Here is a 16283-nt window from a genome sequence, read left to right as displayed (position 1 = left end):
CTACCCTAAACCCAGGCTTCCCAGCCTGACCTGCAAATCGGTCATGCAGCTCAGCAAGTAAGCAAGGCTGTATGGTGGCTTGTGATCTAGGGATGGGGGGTGAAACATCTGGGTGTGCTGCACAATCTGCCTCTCGTCAAAGAGCCTCCAGATGATTGAGTGAGTGTGTCGTTAAACACCCTGGAACTCTGCAAGAGGGCAGAGAGTGTGGGGCAGGGCTCTCCAGCAGACCTTTGGCCTGTCACCCTTTCTTGGTGGTCCTCTGGCTGTGTCTGGCGTGGGGGCACTTGACGACTGTGGTGGTCCTCTGGCTGTGTCTGGCGTGGGGGCACTTCACAACTGTGGCGGTGGGTGGAACGAGGCCGAGAAAGCCTACGCTGCCCAGGGGCCAGCCACCGAAGAAGTGGTCAAGAGATTAGGGGGCGGGCTGGGTGGTGTGAGGCGGCTGCTTCTTCCGGATTCTGGAGCCGCACGAGGCCCTTGTGTGCTGGCTGCTGAGCAGGGTCACCTGCTCGCTGAGTGTACGGTGTTCTCCTCTCCCGAACTCCCTGAGGGGTGGATGACTCCCCATGAGGAAAACTGCTGTGGGTAGAAGGGGCCGCAGGGCCACGCCTGATGCTCACCATGGCGCTCCTGTGGGTGCGATGGAAGTTATATATGCTCAGGGCCTACTACATCCCTTTGCGGGCAGGGCCAGCAAAAGCGAGGAAAGCGTGTCTGGGGAGCTGGTGCCTGCCTTGTGGGGGAGGGCAGCCCCGCGTCCCATGAACCCGAGTCCTGAGAACCTGCAAGGATACGGATCTCCCCAGAAGCCGGAGATGCCCTGCCATCTGGGGCATGAACGGAGCCCAGCTCCAAGTGAAGGACCTCCGGCGAGTCCGTTGCCGGCCAGGGCTTGCTGGGGCCAGGGCGCTGGGCCCGCTGGTCCACCTGCTGCCGCTCCTCCGTGTCAGCCTCCTCCTCGGCCACCCTGTCCACGTCCACCATTATGTCGTCCACCACCAGCACTGCCTCCTGCTGCAAGGCTGCCTCCTAGCTGTTCGCCCCAGCTGCCCTCCCTTGCAGAGCCTCCAGCCTGAACTTGGCCCCTCCTGGGGGCTCTCACAGACCATACCCTGTGGCGTCCACCCCAAGACCCCGGCATCCCTGGACTCCCCGCGAGGCCCGGGGGCCTCCCATGCTGAGAACCCCAGACGGCGCCTACGTGGACCCAGGGTTCCTGGGGAGCCCCACCGGGCTCGCTGCTCTCGGCACTTGCCGTGGGGCCCAGGTCCCCAACAGGGTCAGCTGCGCACAGGAGCCCAGGAGCAGGAGGCGGAGGCCCTGGTCTTACAGAGCCCAGCCAGCAGGCACCACAGCCGCTGCTGCGCTTGCGGTAGCCTCTGGGTCCACAAGGTGTGTCCAGGGCACTGGACGCGAGGTCCTTTGGAATGCTCCTGGGCGTCCAGCATCCTCAGGGAGGAAGCAAGGTACTCGGAGCCTGTCTGTGCGTAGACCTGCAAGAGTCCGAGCGAGAGTTTCCACCGCCAGAGCGGACAAATTCCACTCCAGCAAGATACTAGGCAACTGTCCTCCCAGGCGCCTGCCCCGCCCACTTCCTCAAGCCTCTCCGCAGCCCTCGCCCCAGCAGCCAGCGCTGGTGCCCCTCTCTCTCCTCTCAATCTTGATCTTGGAACACTCAGTACCGTCTACCTGGCCTGCCGACTGAACTCAGATGCTTCATGTGTTCCCTGTGGGTCAATGGCCTGCCACACGCATGACGGCAGTCAGGGCACAGCGCTTCCATGCGCACAATTCCAAAGGGCAGGCAGCCCGCGTGTGCCCGCACCCAGCGCCGCCTGCCGCAAGCTCCCAGGGCTTCTCACGGAGGCTTGCCCGAGGAGGCTGGGGCTGCAGGCATGCCGGGGGGCGTGGCCTCCAGGGACCCTCGCACTGACTGGCCGCTGGGGGAGGCCTGCGGTCTGCGTCGCGCTCAGACAGCCTTTGGAGGCAGTTCGCCCTTGAAGTCCGGCGTATGCGCCCTGGGGGTCCGCCAAGCCACCCGCAGGCTGCCCGCGAGCGCAGGAGAGCAACGAGGAGGCCTTGAGGGAGGAGGAGGAGGCGCTGCTGGTGGACGACGACATAATGGTGGAAGTGGAAGTGGTGGCCGAGGAGGAAGCCGATGTGGAGCGGGAGCAGCAGGACAAACGGGCACAGCCGGGGCCTGGACCCATGACGCCAGAGTCTGCACTGGAGGAGCTGCGGGCCGTTCAGCCGGAGCTGGAGCCTGTTAATGCTCGAGCCAGGAGGGCCTTTTCTCAGCAGACGGAAAAGCTGGAGCGCAGGCGCAAGCCCCACCTGGACCGCAGAGGCGCCATCATCAGGGGCATCCCCGGCTTCTGGGCCAATGCCGTATCCTTTTCAGCACTTTTTCTGTCTGTCCACTTCAAAGATGCCCTAGGGGAACTGTAAGTCACTTACGGGCAGCTCAGCGGGGATATGACTATTCTGGAAACCACGGTGAGTTGCGAGTTGCGAGTTGCGAGTTGCCGCGTCAAAGTCTGGCTGTGGAAAGCCCGAGTGGTCGCGGGTCCTGCTCTCCAGCCTGCGGCACAGAGACCCTTCCTGATGCCGAGCAGCAGGAGTTTGAGTCGTCTTTTTGAAGAGCAGAAGCGACTTCTCGACAGAAGAGTTTTTTCTGACAATCGAGCTATTGAGAAGGGAGTGTGGTTGCTCCCCCTTGCCAGTCAGATCTGGGACAGGGCATTTTCGGGTATAAGCTGCTTCTGCCACTCCTGACACAGCAGCAGCCCTCTGCAGGTTGCCCCAGTCAGCCTCAGAATTATACACACTCCGTGAACCCACAAGGCCTTAATTCGGGGGAGGAGGTGGGGAAACGAAGGTCACACACTCAAGCAGATCTCAGAAATCCCGTATCCCAGCCTTAGAGCTTCTTCCCTGTTCCTTCTGGCTCTTAGACCTGCTTCCCTGTTGCGTGTAGCTCTTCCTTCCATCCATGTGAAGGCTCTTTGACCTAAGTCAGATTGCAAACCACCCTCAGATGTCAGCCCTGATCACTGACCAAGATGAAGACATGCTTAGCTACATGATCAACTTGGACGTGAGGCCGTGAAGACTGAGGCCAGAAGGTTTAATGGGGAGGGGGAAGGGAAGCAACTCCTTGCTGTCAGCAACAATGGGCACCTCACCTGAAAAGATACTTAGGCTTTCTCCACCTTGTCCTGACAAGTGAAAGAAACCAAGCATCCTATTCATGTCTGCAAGATTGTGTTGTTCTTTCCGAGCAACCCCTACTTCCGGAATAAAGTGGTTACCAAGGAGTATCTCGTGAACCTCACAGGTGACTGGTGGCCTCCCAGGAGGGGCAGTGGAAGGAAGGTGGTGGGTGGGTGGATCATTGCCAACGTGGGCAGAAGGAAGTTGGTGGGTGGTCGGATCAAGCCCACTTCCCGCAAAATCCCCTCTCTGTAGAATACAGGCCTTCTCATTCCACTCCAATTCAGTGGTATCAGCATTATGAATGTGAGGCTTATCGTCTCAGAGACAACAGCAGCCCTAACTTCTTCAGCTGGTTTTCTGACCACAACTTCGCAGCATCTAACAGGATCGCTGAGGTGGGTCCTCCCTGGGAAACATCAGGAATGACCCCGGTGTGTTCCCAGCTGCTTGGCTCACCAGTCTGAGCCCTGATGAGGCCTTTCCCAATTGATTCCTCTGATAGATCATAAGTAAGGACCTGTGATGCAATCCCCTGCAATACTGCACGAGGATGAAGCCACCTGAAGAGGGAACAGAGATTTCAGGTGAGCCGTTCAGTTGGAGCTAGAGCTGACTGATCCTCAGGATGAGGGGGTGGACACACCTCTATACAGAGAGCCAGGATGCATGCTCCATTTGGAAACGCAGAAATTCCTCGACATGTGTCCCGACCTGCAGGACAACAACAGGAGCTCGAAGGGAGGGAGTGGGGATGGATGGGCAGAAGACGCGAAGAATGGAGACAAGACAGGAGTCTGATCAAGTCTCATTTATTGTTGCTGAGCTCACAGCTTAAATAGGCCAGGCAAGGAGGCAGGGCAAAGGAAGCTTGCAGTTGGGAAATTCCGGGCTTCCTAAGTTTCAAAAAACTGAAACTTACCAGCAGGAAACAGAAACTGAAACATTCAGTGGAGAAACAGGAACTGAAACTGAAACATTCAGCAGAGAAACAGAAACTGAAACATTCAGTGGAGGAACAGGAACTGAAACTGAAACATTCAGCAGAGAAACATGAAGCATTCAATGGAGAAACAGAAACTGAAACATTACTGAAACTTATCAGTGAGGAAACAAAGACTGAAACTTGTCAACAGGAAACATTAAACTGAAACTTGTCCGCAGGAAGCAGGAACTGAAACTTAACTTGTGCAAACCCCAACACATCACAAAATGGCGGCTATTGCTGCCCACAGGTCCCCCTTTTTAATTTTATTTAGAAATTAGGCTGAGGGGTAGTTATGCCCACGGGAACCGTGCCTGTCTTAGGTCAGAGGACCCCACATGAGAGAACATTGACTCCTTATCCATCATGGGGAGGGGAAAAACGTTTTCCTCCCTGTCTTAGGTGGAGTGTCCTTACTCATGCTCCTCAGTTGCCCATCATTGGCTAACTGGTTCAGCTCGCTGGGTGACCTGAGAGGAAAGGTATCAAGCTCCATCTCTAGGTCTGCCATCTCCAGCCTGTGGTAATGGACCTGAATGGGCTGCATCTTTATGGCCTCAATTTGTGATCTTGAGAAGCTCCTGAGTTTGCTGAGTATAACAGGACCGATAGACAGACAAGGAGGGAAAGCAATCAGGATAAATGATACCATGCTGTTGACTCCTAAAAAGGGAAAAGATAGAAGACCCTCAGGGCTCGGTGTCGTCCCTGGGTGGAGTTGTTTTTTTGGATTTTTTGGTATCTACTTGCTTTACAAGTCTCTCGGGAAGCCACCTGGCCGAATCGGCTTCCTTGGCATAAATGCACACCGATCCTCGACCCCACATCAGGACCGGGTCCGGGCCATGCCATGCGCCTGTCATGGGATCTTTCCACATTACCGATGCATAATGGCTTTTGGATTCAAAATGCCAGTGTCGATCAGCAGCGGAGTGTCCTTCTTGATCCAGTGTTAAAAAATTTAAAATAAATAAGGAGTGTGATAAAAGGTTTTTTGGTGATCCCTTATGGGGGTACCATTCCCCCTTTTTTATTTTATTTAGAGTGGTTTTTATGGTGAGATGAGCTCTTTCTACTATGTCTTGTCCCTGGGGGTTGTACGGGATGCCTGTAACATGTTGAATGTTTAGCTGAGTACAGAATTGAGTGAAGGCTGTACTGACATAACCAGGCCTGTTGTCAGTTTTGATTTTACGTGGACACCCCAGGGATGCAAAGGCAGTTAAAAAATGAGCAATAACATGTTTTATGGCTTCTCCAGTTTGTAAAGTGGCAAAGATATATCCACCACAAGTATCAATGCAGACATGAACATATTTAAGATTTCCAAATTCTGGGATGTGGGTGACATCCATTTGCCAAAGGGCGTTAGATAGGAGGCCTCGAGGGTTAACTCCAAGATGTGGGACCGGTGAGTGAGGTGCACATTGTGTGCAGGACTTTACTATTTGTCCGGCTTGTTCTCTAGTTATGTGATGGGGTAGTCTTAAGGATTGAGCATTAAGATGATGCAAGTTGTGCGAATGTTGTCCTTGAGCTAGAGGGGTGTTAGGGAGTTGAACTAACAGAACCCGGGTGGCTAGGTCTGCCTTGGCATTTCCAGAGGCCAATGGACCAGGTAAGCCTGAATGAGCACGTAAATGTCCAATGTAGAAAGGTTGTGTTCTGGAAATTAATAACTTTTGTAGTTGAGAAAATAGTTTTGCAGTGGTTGAGGTGTGTTTTATGAATGGGGCTGTTTCTAACTTTGGGACAGAGGTAGCAATATATGCACTGTCTGTATAGACATTGAGAGGATCATTGGGAAACATGGAAAATGCAGCTATAACTGCATGTAGCTCTGCTAATTGGGCAGACGAAGATTGGGATTGAAAGCTGATAGTTTGGTTTGGGGTAACAAAGGCTGCAAGCCCTGTGGATGACCCATCAGTGAAAATTGTAATTCCATTTGGAAGGGGATGAAGTCTGGTATTTTTAGGAAAAACGAAATCATGTCTGTTGGCAAAATCTAGAAGCTTATTGGGAGGATAATTATTATCGAGGTTGCCAGTATAAGAGGCAAGTGCAATGGGTCATGCTTTAGTATTTTGCATGAGCCAATGGATTTGCTGTTTGGTATAAGGTTGGACAATGTTGTTAGGTTCCTGTCTGAAATATTCCTTGCCTAGGGTTCTTCCTTTGGTAATTAGACTGGCTACCATAAGGTAGTAAGATTCAATGACTTTAGTGGGCATATTAGGAAGATGGATCCAAATAAGTGGAGCAGTTTGCCAGAACACAGCTGTGGGAGATAATGAGGATGGCATCAAGTTTAGCAGGAACTAAAAACAGATTAGGATAATGTTATAAAGAAAAAAGCCCCAGGGCAGTTCCAATGGAATGATCTTGACGGCAACATAATGAAATTCAGTAGGAAAGAGAATTGCATAAAAATTTATAGCTGTAACAAATACACAGTCTCTAGAATTTAACACTCCACAGGACACTATTGTTTGGATCAAAGCAAGTTCTAGAACACACTGGAAAAATTAATAAGGAGGTATGCATGTTACACTGGTTATAGGAAAAATAATCTTCTTAGGAGAAGGGTGCAAGGATGGGACAAACCTGAACAGTTACTTGTTCTGTTATCCAACTTCCATGTTCTTGTATTATTTTCTATTTTCAAGTACTTAACACTTCCTTAAATGGAAAGGTCTGTTTAAATGAACTTTCTCAAGAATGTATTTTCAGAAAATGAGAGAGGATTGTTCCTTCTTGTGAATCTGTCTAGATGTCTATCCACAGTTTCTCTGTGCTATAGATGTTTTACTATGAATTGGATGTAATTCCATTAATAGCCATTTGATAACCATGACTTATTTTTCTCATTTCCATGAGAGTTCCTTCTAAGTTTCAAAGCTGTTCAAAAGCTTTGAAAACATATTAACACTAATATTGAAATAAAAAACATAGAAATTGGATTACCATAAGGTTAATTTATATAATGTTCATTCCGATATCTTTCCAACTACACTTGCATTTATATGTCCAAGTAAGAGGATCACTAAACCATGTCCATTCATATGTCATTATACTATTTTCAAAGTGTTCTAGTACTAAAAAGACCTAGAGATGCTGTTAATTGAAGAACAGAGTTAGAATAGCACTAGTAAGGCAAACTTACCTTTCCATTCAAATCTCTGGTAGCATGCTCAGCATCTGCACGGTTCTCAAAAGCAACGAACGAAAAGCCTCTGCACTTCCCACTTCGATATTTCAACAAAAGAACTAAAATATATGAAAACCTTTTCATTTATATAACGGACTTTCGATAGTACTAGCTATCTAAATGTTACATCAATAAACAGGCAAATTGCACTTCACATCCTTACTATGATTCTTAACACTACGTCAACCCTACAGACAGCTTATTTCATTCCATTTCATTCCCCACCACCAAACAAATTTACTTTTGCTTGTATTGTAATAAGCTAGCTTGTGTTGGCCTAACTGACTCCATCTTAGCCGTGATCCTGACATGCTCCATTTAGCTTCTCCCTCCCTGCCTCAGCCCCCTCCAGGTGCATTCCTGGGTCACACTGCATTCAAAGCTTTGAATGCTTAAGAGTGGTTCACACTGTTCCCAGTACCTGTAACCACTGTAACCACCTCCTGCTTGGCAAGTCTACCAGCTACTGTCAGTACCCTCCTCTGTGACTGAGTGTACAGAAAGTTGCCCCTGCTACCTCCCTCCATGCTTGTATGCAAACATCCTTAGCAACCAACCATTCTGGGAACCTCCTGCCCCTGGTTACCAGCTTCCTTATCTAACTTGCTTGTTCTGCTTATGTAAAATTCCACTTCAGCTAGGATCCCCCTCCCCTACCTAAATCAAGGTACAAAGGGAAATTAAGCCCCTTTGTCAGGGCTTAGAGATTCCAAGGATGGCATAACTCTCAGTCACTGGCAAATAAAGGACTCTTAATTTGGAACTTAGAGAGTGGCCCTCTCCTTCTAACTCACTCGGTTACAACACTGTCCCATTGGCAGTACTATGCAGGTGATCTTTGCCTGCTGCCATGACAATATTCAGAATACCAAGTAGAAACTTCAGAAGAGGTTTTTAAAAATAAACAGAAAATATATATTCAATTACATATATTAAGTTTATGTTTACTTTGGAGAAAAATATGTATATGATGGTTTTAAAGGTTACCTTGTGCCAGGGGACCATGTCTCCCAAATACTGCTTTTAGCATCTTTTCATTGGCTTCTCTAGTGAGCCCACCAATGAAAAGCCTGCCAGGGCAATCTGCCTCCATAATTTTGCTGTAAATGGTAAGAAATAAATCTACATTTAGATAACAATTAAAAGGTAAAAAGATTAAATTGTATTACATCCCGTGTTGAAAACTGATGTGAAATTCCCTTAAAGAGGCTCACCTCTTCTAAAGTACCTTACTTCCTATATGAAAAAATCTGTAACATAAAGAGCAAAAGCAGGAATGGCATCATGGATTAATGGTGCATTTCACTGCATACCTGAGAAAAACGTTTAAGGAAAACTAGATAAGAGAAGCAATTCTAATTTTACAAAGTGGAAATACACAGGATTCCCCAATTTAAATAGCTTTATTTGAAAATTATTTATTTATGAGGTACAATTTTTCTTAAGAGTAAGTTTTCCGCTGCCAATTTGCACTGCTCCCTGCAGCCTCCTCCATCCAGCCTCAAGTGATCCTGTCATGTCTCAGCTTCCCAAGTGGCTGGGACTACAGTGGCCTGCTACCAGAGCTGCTATGTGTCTGTGTGTGTGTGTGTGTGTGTGTTTGTCTGTGTGCAGAAGTGTGTGCAGGGGTGCATGTGTGTGCACAGGTTTGTGTTGCTACCTGAGCTGGGTAGGTGTGTGTGTGTTTGTGTGTGTGCGAGTGTGTGTGTGTGTGTATGCAGGGGTGTGTGCAGGGTGCGTGTGTGTGCAGGCATATGTGTATGGGTGTGTGTGTGTGTGTGTGTGTGTGTGTTTGTGTGTGTGTCTTTCAACAGACCGCAGTTGTATCCTGCTGACCAACTTTGAAATTTCTGGGCTGAAGTGATATGCCACTATGGGTCTACTAAAGTGCCATCACTTTTCAAGGGTGAACTACCACACAAAACATGATATTTAGATAAATGATTAAACTGAGCCCTTAAACTACATGCTTTCTGGGGGGGGAGAACCTTTTAAATATTGTACAAACTTTCAGTGATTTGAAATATACACTAACTAGGTCAGGTATCCACAAACTCTGGCTTTCGGCCATAAACATCTTTGGCCTTTTAACGACCAGGCTACAAAATGAGGGGTGAAGCACTCTAAGTCTCTGAGCCCCACCTCAGCTGGGATGGGCGGAGGCTAGGAGCAGTACTCTGGCCTAGGCTTGTGAGAAATCTCAGTGGCAACCTCTTTATGAGAATGTAACATCTGAGAATGGCCTGAGGTGCCACAGCTGCATGACACCGTCCTCCCTGCCACCCCACTACGCCACCCTGCACTCCACCCAGCCCCGTTGTAGCCAAAACTGCTCCATCACGCTGTTCTGAGCAGAAGCCCCGCACTAACCAGTGCCTCAGGCTAAGCTGCTGCCTCTCACTCGCCACGTTCTTCCTCCTACCAACCCTTAGTCTGTGGAAAAGCTGCCTTCCTCTAAACCGGTCCCTGGTGCCAGAATGGCAGCAGATTAAACGACCCCCATTATGTTACTCAGGCTAGCCTCCAACTCTGGACCTCAAGACATTCTTACACCTTCACTTCCGAAAATGTTGGGATTACAGGAGTACATCAGTTTGCCAGGTCAATACAAAACCTTAAGCGAATCTATTTGCTTCTGTTTTCACCTATCTGCTGCCATTGATCTCCATTGCAAACACTTCTTCCATTTAAATTATCACCGGTACCAGAGATACAGGAAACGTCTTTGAAATACTGTCATGGAAGGAGGGAGACAATTACAGGTTTAAAAGAGGCAAATTTAAACTGATTATTCATGCTTCCAGACTTCTACAAACCCGAAAGTCAGGCAATTTATGCCAACCTTAGCATGCTACTGTCCTGTGAAGAAAATCTGACATTTGAAATGTGCTAACTAAAAGTACAAGCTTTTGTTGTTTCCCTGATCACACTGCATAAGTACACTGTCTGTGTATTTCAGTTATGACCACACTGACAGAGAAAAACCATTTCAATAAAACGTGCACAGGAAAACAATGGCGCCAGAGGTCCCTCTCCCACAAGCTGCCCCCACATCGGACACGTCCAACAGTAAAAGGAAGAATCCTCAAGAAACATCCGTGAGTTTAACAAAGCCGAGTTTCTCACGGGCGCTAAGGACGAGCCCGCTCTACCGTCTCCTCCCATAATCCAACACCCGCACACTGAAAACCCCAGCCCCTTTCACTGACAACCTCCGAACGCCTGGTGAGACCAACCTGAGCAGAGAAACAGAAATTACAGGTGCTTCTCGGCAGTACAAACAGCCTCTGGGTCACCAGGACCTCAGGCTGCTTGCCTCTGGATTTGGAAGCCTTCAGCCCAAGCCTACGACTGAAAGGCCCAGAAGTAGACAGGGCGGGAAAGAAAGATGCCCTGGCAGCCCTACGGAAGTAGCCAAAACAGCCTCTGTCCGCAGCCAATCAGTGCGACGGTGGGGGACGGTCTTCCAGGGCGGAGGGGTGTGGCCGAATCTGGGTGTCCTGCAGCTCCACCCTCCTCCGGGAGCGATGGGTGGCAAGCTGGCCGAGTTTCCACCCAGTGGCTCTGGGTTCACGTGCAGGCCAGGCGGGCAGCCAGCCATTTGGAATTGTGGGCGTGAAAGTCTGACGGCCTAACTGCCATCATGACTGTGGCAGGCCATTGACCCACAGCAAACACATGAAACGTCTCACTTCCTTAGGCAGGCCAGGCAGATGGTCCTGAATGTTGCAGATCCAGAGGAGAGGGAGAGGGACCAGTGCTGGCTGCTGGGGCAAGGGCTTAGTGGAGGAGGCTTGCGGGGAAGTGGGGCGGGGCAGGCACGTGGGAGGAAAGCCGACTGGAACCTTCCTGGGGTGGACTTTGTCTGTACTCTTCAGAGGTCTAGGCGAATACAGACCCGGAGTGCCATGCTTCCTCCCTAAGGATGCTGGACTCCCAGGAGCATTCCTCTGGTGCTGGGAACTAGGCACACCAGAGGCCAGCCGCCAGGGTCACCCGTGGATGGACTGTGTACATGCTGTGCGGTGCACACGCAAGACACCTCATTTCCGATCGAGAGGTTCCCGCCAGTGGACAACAGCGGCATGAACCACTACGATCAGGGCTTTGCAGGTCCAGGGCCTGCCCTGTGTCTTCTGGGCTGCTGGGCATAGCAGATCGCGCTGGGTCCGAGGGCCCCAAGGTGCATGCGTGGGAGGGCAGCCTGGTGGGGCATCCCAGGAGCCCTGGGTCCACGTAGCTTTAGCAAAGGATGCTAAGTAGGGCAAGGCCCAAGGTTTTTTTAAGGACTCGTCTGCATGGTGTAGGGGTTTCTTGGCGTGTGTTGAGCAGCAGAAGCAGGTGTCTGTGGGAGGCCGGAGGAGGGCATTGTGTTCAGCCTGGAGGTAGCAGAGGGTGACTAGTGCACACAGCCGGAGGTGTGGGGGGCCGGCCTTGTGGAGGAACGTGGTGCTTCTGGTGGACGAAGTGATGGCGGTAGTGGAGGTGGTGGGGAAGGAAAAGGCCAACGTGCGGCAGCAGGAGGTGTACGGGGAGGGGGGGCACAGTGTGGCTGTCCCTGACCCCAGCACTCCTGCGCCAGATACAGACTCGCTGAAGCCACTGGACTCAGATATGGGCTCCGGGCATTCTGGACCAGAGCCGTATCCTTGCAACTGCCCATTTGAGATGGCTGGCATCACAGGATGAGCTCAGGCTTCCCAAGGCAGACTTTGGTGGAGCCAGGCCAGATGTGCTAGAGTTAAGGCAGAAGGCTGGGATGGGTAAAGGGAGGGGAGCCAATGCCAGCTTATGATAGCTTTGATTAATTGGACTTTTTGTTGCTGCTGCTGTTTTAGTTACACATGAAATTTAGAATAAGATTCTTGCCAATTTTGTGAAGAATGACTTTGGCAGTTTGATAGCAATAACATTGAATTATTTGATCTTCTACCCATTCAATATGCTGTTTGTTGTGTGTTTGTCCTAAAAGACTTAATCTTTTGATGTTTATTTTGTCGAGTTTATCCTGAAGAAATGTTTGATTTTTTCAATAGATTTTACTGTTTTTGATTTTTGCTTTTGCTTCTGTTTATGCAGTGATCACATTTATTGATTTGCATATGTAGACCCAACCCCAACTTTTCATTCCAGGAATAAAGCCTAGTGTGATTGTGGGGTACTGGCTTCTTGATCCAATGTGGATTCTAGTTCGATGACATTTTGTTGAGGAATTGTGCATCTATGCCTATAAGACATAATTGGCCAGAAGCTTTTTTTTTTCTTCTTCTTCTTCTTTCTTTCTTTCTTTTTTGTTGTGTTTCTGCCAGATTTTGGTATCAGTCTGATCATGGCTTCATAGAATAAGAGATGAAAAAGCCCATTTCCTTCAATTTATTGAATAATTATAATAGCATTGAAATGAGTTTGTTGTACATCTGGCAAAATTAGGCTATGAATCCATATGTTCTGGATTTTCTTTCTAATCATTGGTAAGTTTGTTTTACCTAAACAATTTCAGACATAGATATTGGCCTATGAGCTAGGCAGATGAAAAGAGAGCAAATTTTATTTATCACTGATGTTCATGAATATGGTAGAGCTAAGTGATGGCTCATGCTCTTAATCTCAGCACTTTGGGAGACTGATACAGGTGGATTACGTATGGTCAGTAGTTTGAGAACAGTCAGGCCAACATGGTAAACCCTGTCTCTACTAAAAATTAAAACATTAGGTGGGCATGAGGGTAGATGCCTGTAATTCCGGCTACTTAGGGGGCTGAGTGAAAATAATCACTGGAACCCTGGACACAGTGGTTGCAGTAACCCATGATCATACCATTGCACTCCAGCCTAGGTGACAAGAGCCAAATTCCATCTCAGAAAAAGAAAAAGCGTTATCATAGGAAAAATAACAGAGAGTGGAAAGCTTATTTTGGGAAATAATAACAGACACCTTTCCCAATATAAATATAAATATTCAGGAAATAAAAATATTCAGAAATACCAAATGTTTTCAATAAGATTTATTCTAAAGCCAAACAGTACATTGTAATGAATTTGAAAAGAGGTAAATCATATTAAGTATCTTTCCTAAAATCACTAACTTATAAGGACATGAAAATCAAACAACATATTCCTGAACAATCAATGAGTTAATAACAAAGACCTTAAAGAAAAGGCATCCTATTTCTTGAGAGAAAAAAAAGAAACACAGCACACCAAAACCATGTGATACATTCAAAGCACTTTCAAGAGAGAAGTTGTGGCAACAAATGCGTTCATCAAAAATAAGACTACAAATACACAACTTGATGTTTCAGTCAAGAAATTAGAAAAACAAAAAGCTAAACTCAAGTACAAAATGCTACCAATTATTTTTATTCTAGTCAAAAAGGGAAAGATGCTGAACTGTTTCAGTTCATTCTGTGGGGCTGCCATTACGCTGATTACAAACCAGACAAGGACACACACACACACACACACACACACACACACACATACAGACACATACACACACATACATGCACACACACACACACACACACACACACACACACAAACTATGGGGCAATATACCTGATTAACGGATGTAAAAATCCTCAACAAAATACTGGGAAAATGACTCATAATGCACATTTACAAAATCATTTATCCTGATCAAACAGGATTATAGGAATCCAATACATTACATCAACAAAATAAAGAAATAAATCTATACAGTCATTTCAATATGTGAACAAAAGCATTTGAAAAATTCATCATCTTTTCATAATAAAATCTCATAACAAATTATGCATTGAACAATTTTAACTCCACACAACAAGTGACATAGACAAGTATAACCAAGTAACACTATACATGGCAAACCATAGGGAACATCACACTTAACAGGTGTTAAAAGATGAAAGGTTTTCTGTGAGATCTGAAAGAAGAAACAGACGTTTATTTTCAATACTTATATTAATGTAATAAAGGCAGTCTTTAGCCAGAGCAATTAGACAAGAGAAAGAAAGAAAAAGCACCCAAATAGGAAAGGAAGAAGTAAAATTGTTCATATCTGCTAATGACATAATATAGAAATCCCTAAACACACAAATGAAAAGCAGTTAAATCTAACTCAGAAAATCAGTAAACTTTCAATTTACAAAATCAACATGTGAAATTCACAGCATTTTCATATACTAGTAGAAAAATAACTTAAGAAAAACTCAAGAAAACAATGCCATTTATAATAGCTATGACAGGCTGGGCACTTTTGGTCACACCTGTAATACCAGCACTTTGTAAGGCCAAGGCAGGAAGATCACCATACCTTGGAAGTTTGAGACCAGCATGACTAATCTGAAGAAACACCATCTCTACTAAAAATGCAAAATTAGCTGGGCTTGGTGCCACATACCTGTAATAGTAGCTACTCAAGAGACTGATGCAGCAGAGGCAGAGATTTGGTGAGCTGAGATCATGCCATTGCACTCCAACCTGGACAAAAGAGAAAAACACCATCCCTGAAAAGAAAATGACAAAAAAAAAAAAAAAAAAAAAAAAGAAAAGAAAAAAAAAGAAAACTATGAGACAAATATAAAATCTAACTAAAATGACATAAATAAATGAAAAGCTGTCCATGTTTATTGACCAACAAATGTAATGTGATTAAAAAGTTTATATGAATCAAAGAGGTCCTCTGACCTCTCATAGACAAAACAAAACACCAATGGCAATTTTCACACATATAAAATTTTTTTCAATTAATATGAATCCCTCCCACACAGTACACACACACACAGAAAATTCTGAATAGCTTAAGCAATGCTGAAGATGACAGTGGGACTGGAGAATAAACTTACAGCACTGGAGGCATCATGATGCCATGAACCAATATAGCAGAATAGTGTAAGCAGAAGGAAATCACCACACTTATAGCCAACTGATATTCTACTTAGATGCCAAAAACGCAAAAATAAAATAAGGTCAGTATTTTCAACAAGTGGTGCAGGGAAAAACAAGAACCCTATGAATCACGGCATACAAAATATAACTCAAATTGATTAAAATGTTTATTACAGCGATGTATATCTATACTTCCAGCTACTTCAGGGTCTGAGGCTTCTGAGCTTATTAGTTTGGGGCTGTAGCATGCCACAGTCATGCCAGTGCACTCCTCCCTATGCAGTGTAGTAATAACTGATCTGTAAAACTAGAGTTTTAAAAACATTAAAAAATTAACATGTGCTGAAAACTAAGAAGTCTCAAACTACTGGAATAAAGCACAGGATACACTTAATGAGCTTGGTCTGGGCAAATATTTTTTTGGAAATGTCCTCAAAAACACAAGCAACAAAAGCACAGACAAATGAGGTTACACCATGCTTGAAAGCTTCCACACAGAAAAAAAAATCTCCAGAATGATAGAATGACAGAAAATATTTGCAATTTATATATTAGACAAGGGGTTAATCAAAATGTACAAGGAAATAAAGAAAGAATCAAAAGCAAAACAGACAAATAAATACCCCAATTAAATGGTCCCTTTTCCTAATAACAAAATGTATATATGTGGCTAAAAGGTAGGTGTGTGTGTGCGTGTGTGTGTGTGCATGTGTGTGTGCGTGTAAAACGACAATTACAACACTACTCATCATTGTAGAAATGTAAATCAAACCCAAAATGAGATACCATCTCCAATAATACAAAATAGCTAGTTATATAAAGTCAAAATATAACAGATACTGGTGAGGTTCTGGCTTGGTCGGGATGTCAAATAGTTCAACTATTGTGGGAAGCAGTGTGGTGATTATTCAAAGACCTAAAATTAGAACTACTGGTAAACCCAGGAATTCCATTAGTATATATACTCAAGGAAATATAAATTTTTCTAGGATAAAGACAAGCA

General features: G+C 46.3%; 1 protein-coding gene across 1 annotated transcript in view; it reads left to right on the top strand.

Annotated features, from left to right (window-relative positions):
• Positions 1-16283, top strand: part of LOC141582964 (uncharacterized) — an 815156-nt gene that overhangs the window by 622862 nt on the left and 176011 nt on the right. The window lies entirely within an intron of this gene.

The sequence above is a fragment of the Saimiri boliviensis genome, chromosome Y, assembly GCF_048565385.1.
Source record: "Saimiri boliviensis isolate mSaiBol1 chromosome Y, mSaiBol1.pri, whole genome shotgun sequence".
Taxonomy (NCBI): Eukaryota; Metazoa; Chordata; class Mammalia; order Primates; family Cebidae; genus Saimiri; species Saimiri boliviensis.
Note: the sequence above shows the minus strand (reverse complement) of the source record. Positions and strands in the feature narration are given on the sequence as shown.